Below are 18,584 nucleotides of genomic sequence, written 5' to 3'. Positions count from 1 at the left end.
GCATTCAATCTGGCTTTTATGTTCCTCTCACATGCCACAGATTGGAGCTCGGTGCTTAAAAATGTTATCACTTGCAGATCTTAGCGACATCTGCTACTTCCTCGATTTGCATCATCTTACAGATTGTCCTTCTTTGTGTTGCAATTTCAATGTTGAGGAGTGTATATCACACCCCTTGATAGGTGCCATTGTAATGAAACAATGAATGTTATTCCCTTCACCATTCAGTAGTTTTAATGTTATGGCTGATCGGTGTAAATGCTAAAAGTTACAGGCCAGACTTGTAACACTAGAGGTGATTATGCAGCTTTTATTACTAAGGGCCAAAGCTACACTTTCCTTACACTGAGCTATGAAGCTTTTTTGCCTGCACTGCTTGCTAGAAGAAATATGGGGAAGGTGGGGCTGCCCCTATATAGAACCATTCTAGGGGGCTACTGGGGCACTTGCACTGGACACAGAATGTGCAAGGGATTTAGCAGGGGCCCCTCCACATTTAAAAAAAAAACGCCCATTATCTGTTAGATGAATCCAATAGATTACGGCCCGTATACTTTCCCATCTTTATACCCGGCTCCTCTTCATCTCTGACGCCATCCAGAATCTGGACGTAGTATGCAGTGGCGCACGCATTGTCCTGTCACTAGGCGGCATTAGGCATTAGGGCGCAGTGCAGCCAGCACCTGGAACTGAAGAGGTGCAAGAAGATCGAGGAAGGTAAGTAAATGGTCTGATCTAGGATACAGTAACATAGTTTCTAAGGCTGATAAAAGACATAAGTCCATTGAATTCATATTATTGAGCAATGTTGATCCAAAGGATGGCAAAACACTCATTAGGCAAAGACCAATTTTTCTCATCGTAGGGAAAAAGTTCCTTCTTGACTCCAATATGGCCAGCAGAAAAAAAACACCTTGGATCAAAATTATCCCTCTGCAATAATCTAGTAACTATAGCTTTTAATATTTTTACACTCAAGAAAGACATCCAGGCCCCTGTTGAACTTTTTCAGTGAATTCATAACAACTTCCTGTGGCAGAGAGTTCCATAGTCTCACTGCTCTTACAGTAAAAAATCCCTTCCTATCTTTGAGCATAAACTATCTGTCCTTCAGGCCAGATTCACACAAACTAGTGCAAACTCAGATGTGAAAAATGGCAGTTTTTCACGTCCGAGTTCCATCTGTGCTAGTTCCGTTTTCACGGATCCCCATAAACTTGAGTCTATCGAGGGATCCGTGAAAACAGAAGAAAAAAGGACAATTTCTATTTTTCAACAGACCTTTAACACGGTCCGTTGAAACAACAGCCATTTGAACGGCGCCATTGAAATACATGCGTCTGTGTGACTGCTGTTGTTTTAACGGCCATCACAGGGACGTATAATTCGGTCGTCTGAATTTGGCCTAAGACACATAGTTGTTATAGTTACAGTACTGTGTATAAATAAATAATGATCAAGATCTCTATATTGATCTATTAGATATTTATACGTAGTTATTAGGTAACCCCTGAGCCGTCTTTTTCTAAAATAACACCCTAATTTTGATAATCTTTCTGGGTACTGTAGTCCACTCATTCAATTTATTACTTTAGTTACCCACCTTTGAACCCGCTCAAGCTCTGCTATGTCTTTCTTGTGCAAAAACTTTCCAAAATGTGCACAGTATTTCATGTGAGGTCTTACTACAGATTTAAAAAGCTATAGAACTATGTTCTCGTCATGTGCATCTATGCCCCTTCTGATGCACCCCTTGATCTTATTTGCCTTGGCAGCAGATGCCTAACACTGGTTGCTACAGTTAAGTTTACTGTCGACTAAAATTACTAAGTCCTTTTCCATGTCAATTGTTACTAGTATTCTCATTTAGTATAAAATGGTGACATGTATTTTCTCCTCCCAAGTGCATAATCTGCATTTCCACTTCTTCAGCCAAGCCTCCAACTTCTCCAGATCCATTTGTAACAGAATATTGTCCTCCATTGTGTTAATTACTTTATACAGATAGTATTATCTGCAAAAATGAAATTTTAATGTGCAATATTTCTACAAGATCATTAATAAATATATTAAACATAATAAGGCCCAATACGGACCCTTGTGATACCGTACTAGTAAGGCTGGGTTCACACGAGCATGTTACGTCCGTAATGGACGGAACGTATTACGGCCTCAAGTCCCGGACCGAACACACTGCAGGGAGCCGGGCTCCTAGCATCATAGTTATGTACGACGCTAGGAGTCCCTGCCTCGCTGCAGGACAACTGTCCTGTACTGTAATCATGTTTTCAGTACGGGACAGTAGTTCCACGGAGAGGCAGGGACTCCTAGCATCGTACATAACTATGATGCTAGGAGCCCGGCTCCCTGCAGTGTGTTCGGTCCGGGACTTGCAGGCGAAATACGTTCCGTCCATTACGGACGTAACATGCTCGTGTGAACCCAGCCTAACGCTGACCCAATCTGAGTATGTAATAACCACGCTCTATTTCTATGGCAGTTACTTACCCTCTTACACACATTTTCCCCCAGTCCCAGCATTCTAATTTTATGTACCAGCCTTTTATGTGGCACAGTATTAAATACTTTGGAACAATCAAGATACAAGACACCCAATGACTCACCCTGGTCCAGTCTAGAGCTTATCACTTCATAGAAGCTGATCAGATTAGTTTGCTCCTTCATAAAACTATGCTGATGTTTAGTTATACATTCATTTTCATTGAGATACTCCAGGATAGTATCTCCTAGAAAGCCCAAAGTAGAGGTTAAACTTACTGTCCCCCTTTTTCAATATTGACACCACATTTGCTATACACCATTTCTGTGGAACAGACCCTGTCACAACAGAATCCTTAGGCCGGGTTCACACGAGCATGTTCAGTCCGAACACACTTCATGGAGCCGGGCTCCAAGCTTCATAGTTATGTATGACGCTAGGAGTCCCTGTCTCGGGAAAATTGTCCCGTACTGAAAACATTATTACAGTACGGGACAGTTTTCCAGCAGCGAGACTCCTGGCATCATAAATAACTATGACGATAGGAGCCCGGCTGCCTGAAGTTTGTTCGGTCCGGGGAATACTGCTATATGGTCCGCATATAACGGACCGAACACGCTCATGTGAACCTGGCCTTAAATATCAGAAATAATGGTGCGTTTATTAATGTACTATCTTAATCTTTTAAGACAGCACTGAATTTCTTACTGGGTTAGATGTGACATTTAATGGAGAGTTCACTTTATCCCTTTGCATTTTACCTTACTTTTTATTTTCCTCTGTGAATATAATGGAAAAAAAAAATCTTTAATAAATTTATTTTTTCCTCATCATCTTCCACAGTTTCTCCCTCATAACATTTTAAAGGCCCACACTTCAGTTTTAACCTTTTTACTGTTTGTATAATTGCTGAACATTTTATGGTTAGTTTTACTTTCTTTGGCAATTAATATATTTCCCTATAGCTTTTTAGTACTTGTTCACTGTCTTTCTGTATTAGTAGTCTAAATGCTTTATTTTTGTTATTTATTGTCCCCTTTGCATTTTTATGTATCCAAATTTGTTTTCTCCTGTTCCTAACCCTTTTAGTCCCGAAAGGTTAGAGCCTCTCTCAATGAAAATTTAAGATGCTTTTAAAAATATTCCATTTAGTATTTACTCTCTTATTTTTGAGAACATTGTCACAGTCAATGATAATAAGGACATATCTAAGCTTTATTGAACTTCGCCTTCCTAAAGTTTAGTGTTTTTGTGCCTCCTCAACAAAACATACTAGAAGTTTACTATATTATGGTCGATATTTCCTAGGTGCGCCTAAATCTATACCTTTGTAATTCTATCAGGTCTATTGGTTAACATTAAAGAGGCTCTGTCACCAGATTTTGCAACCCCTATCTGCTATTGCAGCAGATAGGCGCTGCAATGTAGATTACAGTAACGTTTTTATTTTTAAAAAACGAGAATTTTTGGCCAAGTTATGACCATTTTTGTATTTATGCAAATGAGGCTTGCAAAAGTCCAAGTGGGCGTGTTTAAAGTAAAAGTCCAAATGGGCGTGTATTATGTGCGTACATTGGGGCGTTTTTACTACTTTTACTAGCTGGGCGTTCTGATGAGAAGTATCATCCACTTCTCTTCAGAACGCCCAGCTTCTGGCAGTGCAGACACACAGCGTGTTCTCGAGAGATCACGCTGTGACGTCACTCACTTCCTGCCCCAGGTCCTGCATCGTGTCGGCCACATCGGCACCAGAGGCTACAGTTGATTCTGCAGCAGCATCAGCGTTTGAAGGTAAGTAGCTACATCGACTTACCTGCAAACGCCGATGCTGCTGCAGAATCAACTGTAGCCTCTGGTGCCGATGTGTCCTCGCTCGTCCGACACGATGCAGGACCTGTGAGTGACGACACAGCGTGATCTCTCGAGAACACGCTGTCTGCACTGCCAGAAGCTGGGCGTTCTGAAGAGAAGTGGATGATACTTCTCGTCAGAACGCCCAGCTAGTAAAAGTAGTAAAAACGCCCCGATGTACGCACATAATACACGCCCAGTTGGACTTTTACTTTAAACACGCACACTTGGACTTTTGCAAGCCTCATTTGCATAAATACAAAAATGGTCATAACTTGGCCAAAAATGCTCGTTTTTTTAAAAATAAAAACGTTACTGTAATCTACATTGCAGCGCCTATCTGCTGCAATAGCAGATAGGGGTTGCAAAATCTGGTGACAGAGCCTCTTTAAGTCCAAAAGGGCCTTCCCTATATTTGGGTCCTACACCAGTTGGGAAAGGTTATTATCTTTAGTTATTGATAAAAACCTGTTTCCTTTTTGAGATCCCAAGGTTTCGGTTTCCCAATTTCTATCAGGGTAATTGAAGACACCTATAATAACGACTTCATTGTGATGATTTGATGCCTTATCTTTGCGCCCTAGTAGAAAATGTTCTGTAGATTCTGTTACATTTTGTGGTAAACCCTTTAGGGTATGTGCACACGATAACGTCAATTACGGCAGAGATTATGTAGCTGTTTTGAGGAGAAAACAGCTCCTGCATTTCAGACGTAATTGCTCGTACTCGCGTTTTGCGATGTGTCCATTACGGACGTAATTTGGAGCTGTTCTTCATTGAAGTCAATGAAAAACAGCTCAAATTACGTCCCAAGAAGTGTCCTGCACTTCTTTGACAAGGCTGTTATTTTACGTGCCGTCTTTTGACAACGATGCGTAAAATGACAGGTCGTCGGCACAGTACATAGGCAAACACATTGAAATGAATGGGCAGATGTTTGCCGACGTATTGGAGCCGTGTTTTCAGGTGTAATTCGAGGCGTAAAACGCCTCCATTACGCCTGAAAATAGGTCGTGTGAACCCAGCCTTAGGGTATGTTCACACGCACAGTCAAAAAGTCTTAAAATACGGAGCTGTTTTCAAGGGAAAACAGGCCCTGATTTTCAGACGTTTTTTGAGCAACTCGCGTTTTTCGCTGCGTTTTTGCAGCGTTTTTTACGGCCGTTTTTGGAGCTGTTTTCATTGGAGTCTATGAGAAAATGGCTCCAAAAACGTCCCAAGAAGTGTCCTGCATTTCTTTTGACGAGGCTGTAATTTTACGTGCCGTCTTTTGACAGCGACGCGTAAAATTACAAGTCATCGGCACAGTACATCGTAAAGCCCATTGAAAGTAATGGGCAGATGTTTGCCAACGTATTGGAGACATTTTTTCAGACGTAATTCGAGGCGTAAAACGCCTCCATTACGTCTGAAAATAGGTCGTGTGAACCCAGCCTAACAGTATTTTATTGTGGTTTTTCCCTCCATGTACCCGTAGAGATGCCACATGATCATTTCTCACATAGATATTGTCCCCAAGTGGGGGATTTAGAAAGTACTTCACATAAAGGAAACTCTTCCCCCTTTCCATTTTAATTATACATTCTGAACAAACTGTAACCCATAAGTTAACCACCCAGTCATAGCTATCATCCAGCCATCTAAACTATCCCCACTATGTCATACTTTTATCTATACTTTATCCAACCTTTATGTAGTACTGAATGAGAACGATGCATTTAAAGGGGTTTTCTTATTTTAGACAGGAAATGCTATGAATATCTGATAGACGGGAACCGCACATCTGGGACTCAAACCTTATAGGAGAATAAGGGGCTTCTGAGACCCATTCCACCAGGCGAAGCAGCCATCAGTAGCCGCATCTGAGGGTAGAATGAATGGACAGGTGGCCACAAATCTGCATGGTTCTCTCAAATCAAGTCTATGGGAGTCATAGAAACAGCTAAAATTGATGATGAAAATAAGATAGAATTCCAACCTAGGTGTTCTATGGCATATTCTGTGCATATAGCAAAAATGTTTAAGATGGGAAAACCTCTTTAAAAGAGTATAAAACATTATTTGTCAGAGTAGTAATAAACCTACACAAAATGTCCAGCAAGCAGTACATGTTGCAAACATTAAACATTTATATGAACAAAATAGGTATTAATGCCAACGATGTAACGGGTGGGTTCTCTCACGTACATATCTTGCTCTGTAACTAATCTGAATTGAGTGAAAAACTGATCACAAATTGACATCAGTTTGCATCAGTTATTCAGACAGTCACCCACTGACCTCACTGAAAAAGAAAACAGGTCATGACGGATCTTGTAGAAAATGGATCATGAGTGAACTGATGAAGACCGATGCAAACTGATTCACTTTGGCATCAGTTTGAGTGCCATAGAAATGAATAGGATCCATTAATGGGTGCATCATAATATTATTTTTTTTTGTAACAATAATCATACTGCAAAATAAAGCACATTTGTTGGGGTCTTTTGCAGAGCCTGAGGCTCTCTTCATACATGTGTCCTGGCTTATGTTTATAATTGAAACCAAGAAGAAGTGCCTGATCTGCCGCCCGTGTATATTGTAGCATGGGATAAAGAAAAAGCCTTTAATGAGATTTCCACAAATTGGTCCTAATCTGGGATCATGACAAAAATTTGGCACAGTATTTAAATGAGAAATATCTTTACCTGGTCGTTTGCCCATTTATGAGATCCCACTTACTCTTATGTGTGAGAAGGGAAGTGACAATTTCTACTGCTGATGTATGGAATTGCTCTCAATCAGAATTGTCTTTTTAGGGGTTGTCGTATGTCAGACAACCCCTTTAATATGAGATCTATGACTGTGATCAGCTAATCACCATTGGTCTGGGTTCTGAGACCCCCGGCAGGATATTTTCTGGGGGCGGTAGCGGTCGACTTCTCATTTCCCCTGCAAAAGCTACTACAGGGGATACTTAGTATTACATGCAGCTGTTGAAATGAATGAACGGCCATGGAATACATAGACTGACCAAGTCAACCAATGTGTGAGCCGCTGCTTGTTAGCAACCCTCTGCTCTGGCTTATAGATGGGGTCCAGAGTAGAAGGGTGTTGTCTAAATGACTCAACCCCTTCAATCCCTTTATTACCAGCACAAATGCCAAGTATCTGAAAAGTATGCACGATAGTAGTAGTAATAATTCCAAAGAAATAAGCAACATGTTGTCTCTATGAAGTCTCACCCTTTGCAATCCTAACGCATTTAAACTTTAGCTAATGGCAGTAACCAATTAAATGAAAGCAAGGAAAGAACTCAAGTCATTACCATCAGTTTCTTAGAACCTTCAGAAGTTTGGGACTTTGGACAACTGAATAGGGGTGTAACTAGAATTTATAGAGACCCATTACAAAATGAGTTAGGCCCTCACTACGTAGTGACAGGAAACTGGAAAAGCAGCATAAGTAGCAATAATTGTAAGTATGGATGAAAGTGCCATATTTTAGAGAACCCACATAGTAGTGCCAGATAGCAAAACAACTTGTTAATCTCCACAAAATGAAATAATGTTCTTGCACCTGAGTGGGGCCTCCTCAACTTCTGCGCCCCATAGCAGCTACTATGGCTGCTACATAGTTACACCCATACAAATAAACCATTTATCTTTCAGCAAAATAGTTGTCTCATACTAACCAAGGCAAAATCAGAAACTTTTGTCAGCTATTAGCATTAGAAACATTACAGTACAAAACTAAAATATTGCTCACCTCACTTCATGATCTTTTCCTGTGACTATTGGGTCATTACAATCACAGTGAAATGATGGAACTGAGAATCATTATGCTGCCGTAAATCATCCATTATGTCATCAATAATGATAATCTGTTTGACAGCGACAGTTAATCCTTTATTGAAGTCATTGAAATCACATATCAAACTTTTATCAAGAAATCGTTCATTTCATGATATATATTATACTTCACAGATATTCTCAAAATCTTATATATATATATATATATATATATATATATATATATATATAAATAAAATGATTACATTCTTTCAGACAAACTTTTTTTTCTCTTGCTATTTGATCTTCTGTTTTTTACTTTAATTACAGTCAACTATGACACAGAACATCCCAGTAGTTTTAACCCTTTGACAGTAATATCTCCTTAGGGCCTATACACATTAGCGTTGCTTTACATTGAGGGGTTCCGTCTGAGATTTCCATCGGGGGAACCGACTGTGCTTTTGTTTCCATCAAAACAACGGAACCCTTTTACAATGGTGACAAACGGAAACCATTAGCAAAATTTCTGTCATTATTGAGATGAATGGTAATGCAAATGGAAGCTAAGGTTTCCGTTTGCCTTTCCGTTGAGAGGTTCCTCCGATGGAACACTCAGACGTAACCCCTCAATAGACAGCAACGCTGATGTGAACACAGCCTTACTCAGTACATCAGTGGAGTTCTTGCAGCTGGTAACCTAAGTGATGCCAAACCTTATTCAGTCTTGTTCCTTTAAATTAAGAGGTGATCATGCAAGGTAAGGAAATCTATGAGTGAGAGTGATAAGTATCTCTATTAATCCTTTAAGCAGGAGGCTAATTTTGGTCTTCAGGAAGTAGCATATTTTTCTGTACTTGCCTCATCATATTCTGAGAGCCATAACTTTTTTTTACCTCCCATGTTACTGTATATGGTGGAGGTCGCACAGGTGCAAAATACTGATGAACAGCCACTCTTACACCTCCCATTTATGAGGTGGGGGGGATGGCTGCTCAGTATTATCATTGCACACATGGCTTGTATAAGGTACCAGTCACACGGGTATGTGTAGTGCACCATGTTGGCTTACAGTCTATTAGTTACATCCATATTATTATATCAGGCAGCAGCGCAGCACCTTCTAAGTGTACCACACAAAGTACTGACACCCCATTCTCCCCCAACATTACAAGGCATAGACCGTATCCTGCAAAAATAAACATAATAAATAAGAGATATTAGTTTATATTTTGGATAAAATAAGCTCGCAACCCACGTCAAGAGTCCCTACACTCAAATTATAAACAAATCACTGACAGATTCTGGAAACTGGTGTTTAAACTTGCCCTTGTATCAGTACGTATGGCCTCTTTCCGTGACTTTAAGTAAATGTAATTCCCTTTTCAGTGAATATATATGTAACCCAAAGAAAATATTTTTGGTCTATGCCTACTTTTGGATATGCATCCACTGAGGGTCAAGCACCTTCAATTTGAATATGCTATACGAAGCGTAAGAATCATATTTATACAAGAAACACTTAAATGCTTGTGTTATATTCTACATAATTGTAAATACATTTTAAAAAAATATGTTGAAAGGTGAAGTCTTTAACAGCACTGATAAAGATTTGATGAATGAATGTAGCAGACCTATTGGTCTGCCAGGCTATGTTGGCATAGATCCTGATGTTTTTACTTGGCATTATACGTGTATTGAGCCAAACTTCACTGCGCTTCAACAATGCTGCTGTTTGGGGAATAATGTAGTGTTTACAATGTTATCAAATAATAACTGCTCTTAATAGTCTCAAGAAAAAACGCTGATAAATATGAGATGACAACAAGAGGACTCCAAAAAATGTCTGAAAATTATTTTGTTAGACTGGAACTTTGATGAATTGAAACTGATTTATACTTGTGCAAGTAAATCCAGTTTGCACAACAGAGACCCTAAAACATATTTTTAAAGTTTATTACTAATAAAAAAATATTTGGATTTGTACACTATGATATTTTCACTAATTGTTATTTATAGATATTAAGTTAAAGGGACAGCCGTCTGTATGTCTGTATGTCTAAACCACTGCTGGTCAGCGGGGTGACACAGATCACACCTCCACTGATTATTTATTGATGGCTTTACCTAACTAAACAAACATTTTACATTACATTTAGGTTGAAAGACCAATATCTGCTTCACTACATTATAAAGGCTCAGCAAAGATCTTGTATCTCATGACAAGGTTTTTGTCTCAAATGACAACCAGAAGGGTTGTGAATACCACTCTGGTCTATAATACCAGATTTAACTCACGACCAGTGCAATATGAGTGAATGTAATTTATTTACAATGTTACATAATGTCAGACTGCATTTTTTTTTTAACAATTGTGGGCATCAGCTTTCAAGAAAAACTTAGTAGGGCTTGAGTGGCTTCAAAGATGGGCAACCAAAGTACTAAATACAATGGTTGATATAATATGGAGGCATACAGTGTTTTTTTCTGGTAGATTCACACAACATATAGTACCATATATATGGTGGCACCATATGGTGGCACATGGAGTGACTACGGTGCTAATATGGAATCCTAGGGACCTTCTGAATTTAAACAAAAATAAATAATGATGGAATGAGAGTGAGTGAAGGAATGAAGCTAGTGCTCAGAATATATGGAACACTTAAAAGGGTATTCCAATATTTTAAAGTGATGTCAAATCGCTAGGATATCCCATTACTGAACAGTGGAGGTAAGAAATCTGGGACCCCCACTGATCCTGAGAATGAAGAAGCTGCAGCGCTGTTCTCCGTCGAAGTTTTTTTCTGCATAGCAGCGCCCTAGCCTCCCGATGTGCAGGGAAATGCAGTATGGCCTCAATCAAGTTAAGGAAGTCAGCAGCACTTCCCTGCACAGCCAGGTGGATGGTAGTGCCGCTCTACAGAGAACATACAAGGGGATCAGTGCTGCAGCCCCTTTATCCTCAGAATCGGTGGTCTTACCCCCACTGATCAAGTGATGGTATATCCTAATTATATGCCATCACTTTATAAGATGGGTATAAACTTTTAAGGATTCGGGACAAAGAGGACCCAAAGAAAGATGGACAGGGATCAAGGAAAAAAACATAAGTGCCAATATGCAACTAATAATTTAATTAAAGTTAGGTATTTATTTCCATTCACTCAAAAATTGTTTTTCCATATTATACTAAGGCCCTATGCACACGAACGTAAAAACGCCCGTAATCACGGGCTGTAATTACGGCCCGTAATTACAGGCCCATAGACTTCTATTGGCCACGGGTACCTTCCCGTATACTTACGGGAAGGTGCCTGTGCCATTGAAAAATATAGAACTTGTCCTATTTCAGGCCGTAATAACAGCACGGGCAGGCCCATAGAAGTCTATGGGGCTCCCGTAATTACGGGTGAATACGTGTGTGCACTCGTAATTACGGGAGCGTTGCTAGGCGACGTCAGGGCATAGTCATTGTCCATGGTGCTGAAAGAGTTAAACGATCAGCAGTAACTCTTTCAGCACCCTGGACAGTGACTATCGATCACAATATAGATCAACATGTAAAAAAAAAAAGACGTTAATACTTACCCAGAACTTCCTGCTTCTTCACAGGCCAATCACAGGCTGCAGCCGTCACATGGACTGCCGCGTCATCCAGGGAGGTCGGGCTAGATGTCGAAAGAGGGACGCGTCACCAAGACAACGGCCGGGTAAGTATGAATTTCTTTTACTTTGGAATACTGGTGACACCGGACCCGTATTTACGGGCACGGGTCCGTAAATACTGGTGCAATACGGGTCGAATACGTGTGACCACGGACCCATATTTATGCCAGTATTTACCAGAAGAAAATAATACGTTCGTGTACATGAGGCCTAAGCAAGGTGCGCTATAACTTCTCAAACCCTTTTGCACCTTTTTAAATGTGTTGTTTTATTTTTTTGAGTCATCAAGAGAATTGCTACTACTTCAGAATGGAATTTATTTGTGTATTCCACTTCTTATTGTATCTATATCATTGTTATCACCATAGCATGCATACTGACAGATTTGATTACAAATGCAATTAATGTCTTTGAGGGAGATACCCCCACCGTCCTCTTTCTTATTGTTCTTCAAGTATCAATTAAAGTACTGCCTCACCTTAGCCTATCTTAGCGCATAAACTTTAATGTCACTCATAGGAGTTGCCTGCAAGAGAACTAATCAGGAATATTCAAACTATAGGACGCTCTTGCCATGATAATTTATTCAGTCCTACAATGAAATCCTCATTGTCAGTGACACAAAACAGTGCAGACAGTGCGCAGACATTACATCTCTTACAGGGAACTGTCTCAATCAACGACTACAATATAAAATGTTTTATGCATCAACTTACCCAATTATTCTTCTAACACGATATTACTTTTGGTAAGAATTTTATTTAATAAGATGGAATTTTAATATATTTGACTTATATTAAAATCTTAAATCTGTACTAAGTCTTTAAGGATCTATTCATCACCAGCTTCATGGCTTCCATTTATAACTGATCCATAACAGAAATGTTGAATCCATTTTAAAACATTTTCCAATGAATTTTGACAGACCCCCAATGACTTATAATGGCGTCTGTCAAGTTCATGTCAGGGTTTTAGTATTTCTGATGGCAAAAATAGCAGACTATGCTGTTCTTGTCATCAAAAATACCAGAAGCCCCAGCTGACTGCAACAACACAAATGTGAACAGAGGCTTATACACAATTTTCTCTGCTTTAATTCATACACAATAGCAGAACTAGTCACCTGCAATGAGCCACTTTCAAGGCAGCAGGGCAAAGAAAGGACATTGAATAGAAAGGAAGGAATATATACAAGTTATAATAGACCTTTCCACTGCTTCTTTTCACTCTGATAGTCATTCAAGAATTTTCAAAACTAACATGTGGCTAAAGCGTAAGGTGAGCAATTTCTTTATTGTTCCTCTTGAATGTAATATTAGTGTTACTTTTATTGGCAGGAACAAATAAAGATGCATCCTTGTAATATCATTATAGATTTTAGTATTCAAAAAATATGACATGAACAGAGAAGTTTTAAAATCAACGAGATACAACTGTTAGGGACAATGTTGACATTATTATAAAGGCAATGCAAGTATAATATTTAGTGAGTGGTGAGAATTTGATCAATTAGGACATTTTCGGTGTGAATCTTTCCTAGTCAGAGGGGGTAGTTAATATAAAGGCACTAAACATGGCTTTAGACAATCTAATTTTGTTTGAAGGGTGTTATAAATGCATCTGAATTTCAAACATTTTGAGTTGCAGTTATGATATACTTTAAAATGTGGGATTGTCTTCAATGTATTCATAATTTGAAATTGTCGGGTAAATGTAATGTAACATTGGCCTTTTTTTTTGTAGGACATGACAAATAACACTTTTCATTTCTAACTGTTGCATTAATTAAATTGTTATAACAATTTTTGTACTTTTTTTTATCGCTTGATTTTATCGCTGATTGCAATTTTTAGGAATTTGCTAGAGTACAGACTAAGCATTCCCGAAATCTCTCACCATTGATCTTGTAGAAGCACTGTGGTAAATTGCATAAAGTATCAAAATAAAAGACACTGAGTGGGGGTAATGTCACAGCTTTATTTGCAAACCACCTTGCCAGAAATAACAATTTACTCTGTTATAACTCACAGTTTTCTGGGATTTTACATTGATGGTCTAACCTTAGGAAAAGCCATCAATGACATCAAGATTCCCACTTATCAGCAGAATGACAGTACCCGACACAGAGACTTCAATACACATGTGGCTGTGCCTGGCACAGAAGCTCACCTGTTCAAGGGAACGGGGATGAGCGGGACTGCCCCTTTATTCTGCTCAGCTCCAAAGATAATACATTGATTGCTTATCCTAGGGATAGTTCTTAAATGTTAAATCTCAGAAAAGAAACTATAATATTATGTAATGACAGGGTAGGGAGACAGACAGGTGAGCCCTAATCTATCTGCCACTCAGTCCCTGCCTACTTGCAACGACCTGTCCTAAGCGACGGGGAACAACTGGGCAACGGTCCCTACGCTCAGTAAGTGCAAGACAGACAAAACAGACAGGGGTACACAGAAGCTAGGGAAACGGGGCAGCTGCCCACGGAACACCGTGAGCAACAAGAGTGGTGAACGAGCCGAGTCAAACCAGGAGAGAGCGAGGTACAAAACGCTGAGCAGGAGAGTGGTCAGAAAGCCAAGGTCAATTACAAGCAGAGGATCAGTAGTACAAGCAGCAGCAGCAAGCCAGGAAACAAGCATAGAAGAATCACAGGCAAAGGAGGAACAGGAAAGGCAGGTATAAATAGACAGTGGGCGGGAGCTAGCTCCGTCTGGCCAGGCTGTGATAGGCTCTCCCACTCCTAAGCCTGCCATCTTGAGTGGTGGAAGATGGAGTCAGTCTCACAGACATAGGAGCAGGTGCAGACTGATTGCCCACGGGCGTCGTCACAGAACCTGTGTCTGGCAAATCCTTTACATATTAACTATTTAAAACTTTTTTGTTAAATGGCGTTCTCCGGTCTCCCGTGAACACATAAGTCCAAACTCTGCATAAATTGCTTTACAAGGTGATACTTTCACCCTCTGTGCCTTGACAACACTGTTTAGTGTCACATTACCTTGTGCAAAAAAGGAAAAACTCTCCCCTCGCAATAGGAAATTCCCCAGCTCTTCCATACCTGCAGTCTGTTGACTGCCTGACCAACAGGACCTCTCTGCTCAGCCTTATTCTCAACATCATTGCTGTGCCTACAAGGAGAGAGACCTATTGTGCGACAACTAAACATTATATTTTTGGATTTTCCTTAGATTATCCAGTTTATACAACTTTTTTTTATATTTAAATATTTATTTGTATCATTCTGTAGTGCCCTAATAAAAATGGATAGTGTATAAAATTGCTGCATCTATGGTTATTTTAAGAATTTACTTCTAAAACCAAGCTTAAGCTTGGAATAGGTTGTAATCTTAGTTCATTCACATGTAAAAAAATCATACTACATATACTAGAGGAAGCATTTCTTCTTGAATATCTGTCTGTATAACTCCAGGACATCACTTTAGTGCTAGCAGGTGGCCTCTCTGTAATAAATGGATTACAAGGATTTTCAAGTGATGTTGTATATCTGTAAGGGCTCATTCAGACGAGCGTGTTCCTCGTCTGTGTGCTGTGCGTTGAAACAAGTCACAGCACAAGGACCCATTTATTTCAACAGGGCTACTCAGACATGCGTGAGCTTTCAGAGAGCGAGTGTCCGTTGCGTGAAACTCACTGCATGTCCTATATTGATGTGTTTTTGCACACCTAGTCGCCCATTGAAGTCTATGGGTGCGTGAAAATCACAGACAGCACACGGACAACATCCGTGTGCTGACTGTGTTTAATGCCTTAGTTACAAAGAAATGCAGATAAATTAAAAAAACAAAGTGCTTGCATGTACGTGAAAAACGCATGCCACACGCACAGCACAAAGTTTCCAATACGCAACGCACACTGATGGAACACCAACGCTCACATATCGGACACACTCGTCTGAATGTAGCCTAAATTGTACAGTTTTACTCCTTATACTAAATACAGAGGTTACACAATAGGATAATAAAATGGAAAATGTCTATGTCCACAAAGCTTACGCTCTAATTACTAATTGACAGTTGTGTACCTATAGTCTGTTGTACCATAATTGTATTGAGCAGATGATTGACTTTGAGCCATCAATTTTAAGAGCGAACATTTGTTTAGCAAATATTCCACAAATTAAGAGTTCTAACAAAATATTATTGTGCATTAAAGTATATAAGAAGAGGTAAAACTGTCCAAAATGAGGATTGTTTCCCAGGCAGGGAAAGAACCAAAATGTGAATGGGTACTGTAGGAAAATTATAATTGCTATTTATCCAAGTCCATTGAATTTTATGTTTATGTTTATTTAAGTTACCCAGAAAATGGAAAGTATTCCAAAGTAGATTAGTTTATATAAAAAGGCTATGTGTGTTTTTTATGAAGAACAAGATAGGAAACATAAAATATACGTCTAAAATAGCTAAATGTTGGAAACTAAATGACTAATCTTTAAAAAGGACTAAAGTCTGATGTCTTCTACCAGCAGAGAGACACTTAAAAAGATCTCGAGTCCTTAAAAACAGCAGATAAAAGTAATCTTGAAAGTGAATGAAATGCCTCTTAAAAATGGTTTTTTAGATGTAGAATATTTAATTCTCTGATAAAAGGGACCTTATTTCCTTGGCAAGAACTATACAAATAAAAATGCACATCTTAAAAGGAAAAGCAATGAGCAAAATTGACCTTTCTGGGAGCAGGTAGATGAGAAGAAGTATTTTGCTAATCCTAGCTGTTGGTGATTGGCTAGAGAGGAGCGTGTTAAAAATATTTCCATCTAGACTAATCTGCTCCCAGTTGAATGAGCTGAGCCCTTTAGAGTTAACCTGACATTTAGCAATAATTACCCTCTGCTGTAACCTTGACCCAATCTACTGCTCTCTTAGAAATATCTTTTTTTTGTGCCCAAAGCATCCCCCCTTGACTTGTATGTCAGTGATAGAAAAAAAAAATATTGATATATAATATAACGGAATTTCTATAGTATTTCCACTCTGAAAATTATTCTTTAATTTATACCCTCATATATTCCTTTCTGGAAATATAATCAATATAGCCATTACATTTATTTTATACATATATATATATATATATATATATATATATATATATATATATATATATATATATATATATAAAAAAAGAAAAACTCTCTATGTTGGCTTATTAGAAGCACTCGGAGTCACGCCGTCCGATGTTGCCGTGTACTGTCTATGACAAAGAGACTAGGCTGATTAAGATCATGGAACAATAGGCCAGTCAGATAGATATGAACCACTGTGTTAAACCAAGATGACAAGATGCTACAAGATCCTGCACAGCTTGGTACTCGGAGCCCTGGTCATAAGAAGCAAAATTACCTGCAAGCGAAAAAGCCAGACTCAACACCCATAACATTTAGATTAGAATCACAGGCTGAAATAATATTTATCATCTTCTGTATAAGGGTGAATAAGGAGTCGGGATAGCCGGAATTACAAATTGCAGTGGGAACATCAAAGTGTCAGGCAATAAATACCAATAATGATAAATAATAGAAAAAAAGGGCTAAATGAAAGGTGGTGTTCAATGAACTTAACACACTGGCCCTTTAACCTTTCAGTTAACAAGGTAATCTGATTGGCATTGATTTTTTCAAACCTATTACTAACAAGGTGATAGAATGATGTCCACACAGATGTACTGAATCAAATATTAAACAAAAGCACAACATAAAATACAATTATCGGTGCCCTTTCTTTCAGCCTGCTGATTATGACATTACTGAATATGCAGTATCCAAAGGACTTACAAATAGGAGCATTCTGCCTCTATTTGGAATCGCTTTATAAATAATTTAACAATAACTGCCTTCCTGCTTGACTTTAAAGGAGCAGTTTGCTGATATGCATTCATGGGTTCACTAATTAACTACTTTATTCTGCCATACAGCACAGCTAAAGGAGAGGATGGCACAGACTTGCGAGATGAAAGGTTTGCTAGAAAGAGGGAGGCAGCAGCAGAGGTGAGACTCAGGCCACTTCACTTGTGATTTATCCCAGGAGGTTAGGGGATAACTATGCAGGGGCTCTGGCTTCAACCAGTTTTAGAAATTTACAGGTCACTGTGGCATCTAATTTGTGGAAAACTTCTAGGAGAAAAAAGTATGTTCTTTTCTGTAGCTTGATAATAACCTCTTCTACTCATGCTTCTTTTTACTTTTCCCCCACCCCAAAACCTACTGATATTTTGTTTGAAAAAAAGACAAAAAGAGGAATAAAGGGCAAATCGAAGATAAAATAAAAAAGGATGAAAGTAGCATTGAAACACAATAAGAGCAAAGAACAAAAGAAGAAAAATCACAATTGAAAAGTTGGTTAATACATTTTATGAAACAAATTTCTTAGATTATTAAAATTCTAAAAAAAAAAATGCTATTGGATTTGTACAATTGATGCCTTGTACATCTATCTATCTATCTATCTATCTATCTATCTATCTATCTATCTATCTATCTATCTATCTATCTATCTATCTATCTATCTATCTATCTATCTATCTATCTATTATCTATCTATCTATCTATCTATCTATCTATCTATCTATCTATCTATCTATCTATCTATCTATCTATCTATCTATCTATCTATCTATCTCATATCTATCTATCTATCTATCTATCTATCTATCTATCTATCTATCTATCTATCTATCTATCTATCTATCTATCTATCTATCTATCTATCTATCTGTCTGTCTATCATCTATCTATCTATCTATCTATCTATCTATCTATCTATCTATCTATCTAT

At 38.6% G+C, this 18,584-nt stretch overlaps 1 long non-coding RNA gene across 1 annotated transcript; it reads right to left on the bottom strand.

Annotated features, from left to right (window-relative positions):
• Positions 1-294: 294 nt before the first annotated feature.
• Positions 295-8,134, bottom strand: LOC142748158 (uncharacterized). Its single transcript, XR_012882159.1, has 2 exons — positions 8,099-8,134; positions 295-689 (listed from the first exon to the last, which is right to left on the bottom strand). It is a non-coding gene; the product is annotated as an uncharacterized LOC142748158 (long non-coding RNA).
• Between the last annotated feature and the right edge of the window lie 10,450 nt (positions 8,135-18,584).

This window comes from Rhinoderma darwinii, chromosome 3 (assembly GCF_050947455.1).
Source record: "Rhinoderma darwinii isolate aRhiDar2 chromosome 3, aRhiDar2.hap1, whole genome shotgun sequence".
NCBI classification, from domain to species: domain Eukaryota; kingdom Metazoa; phylum Chordata; class Amphibia; order Anura; family Rhinodermatidae; genus Rhinoderma; species Rhinoderma darwinii.
Note: the sequence above shows the minus strand (reverse complement) of the source record. Positions and strands in the feature narration are given on the sequence as shown.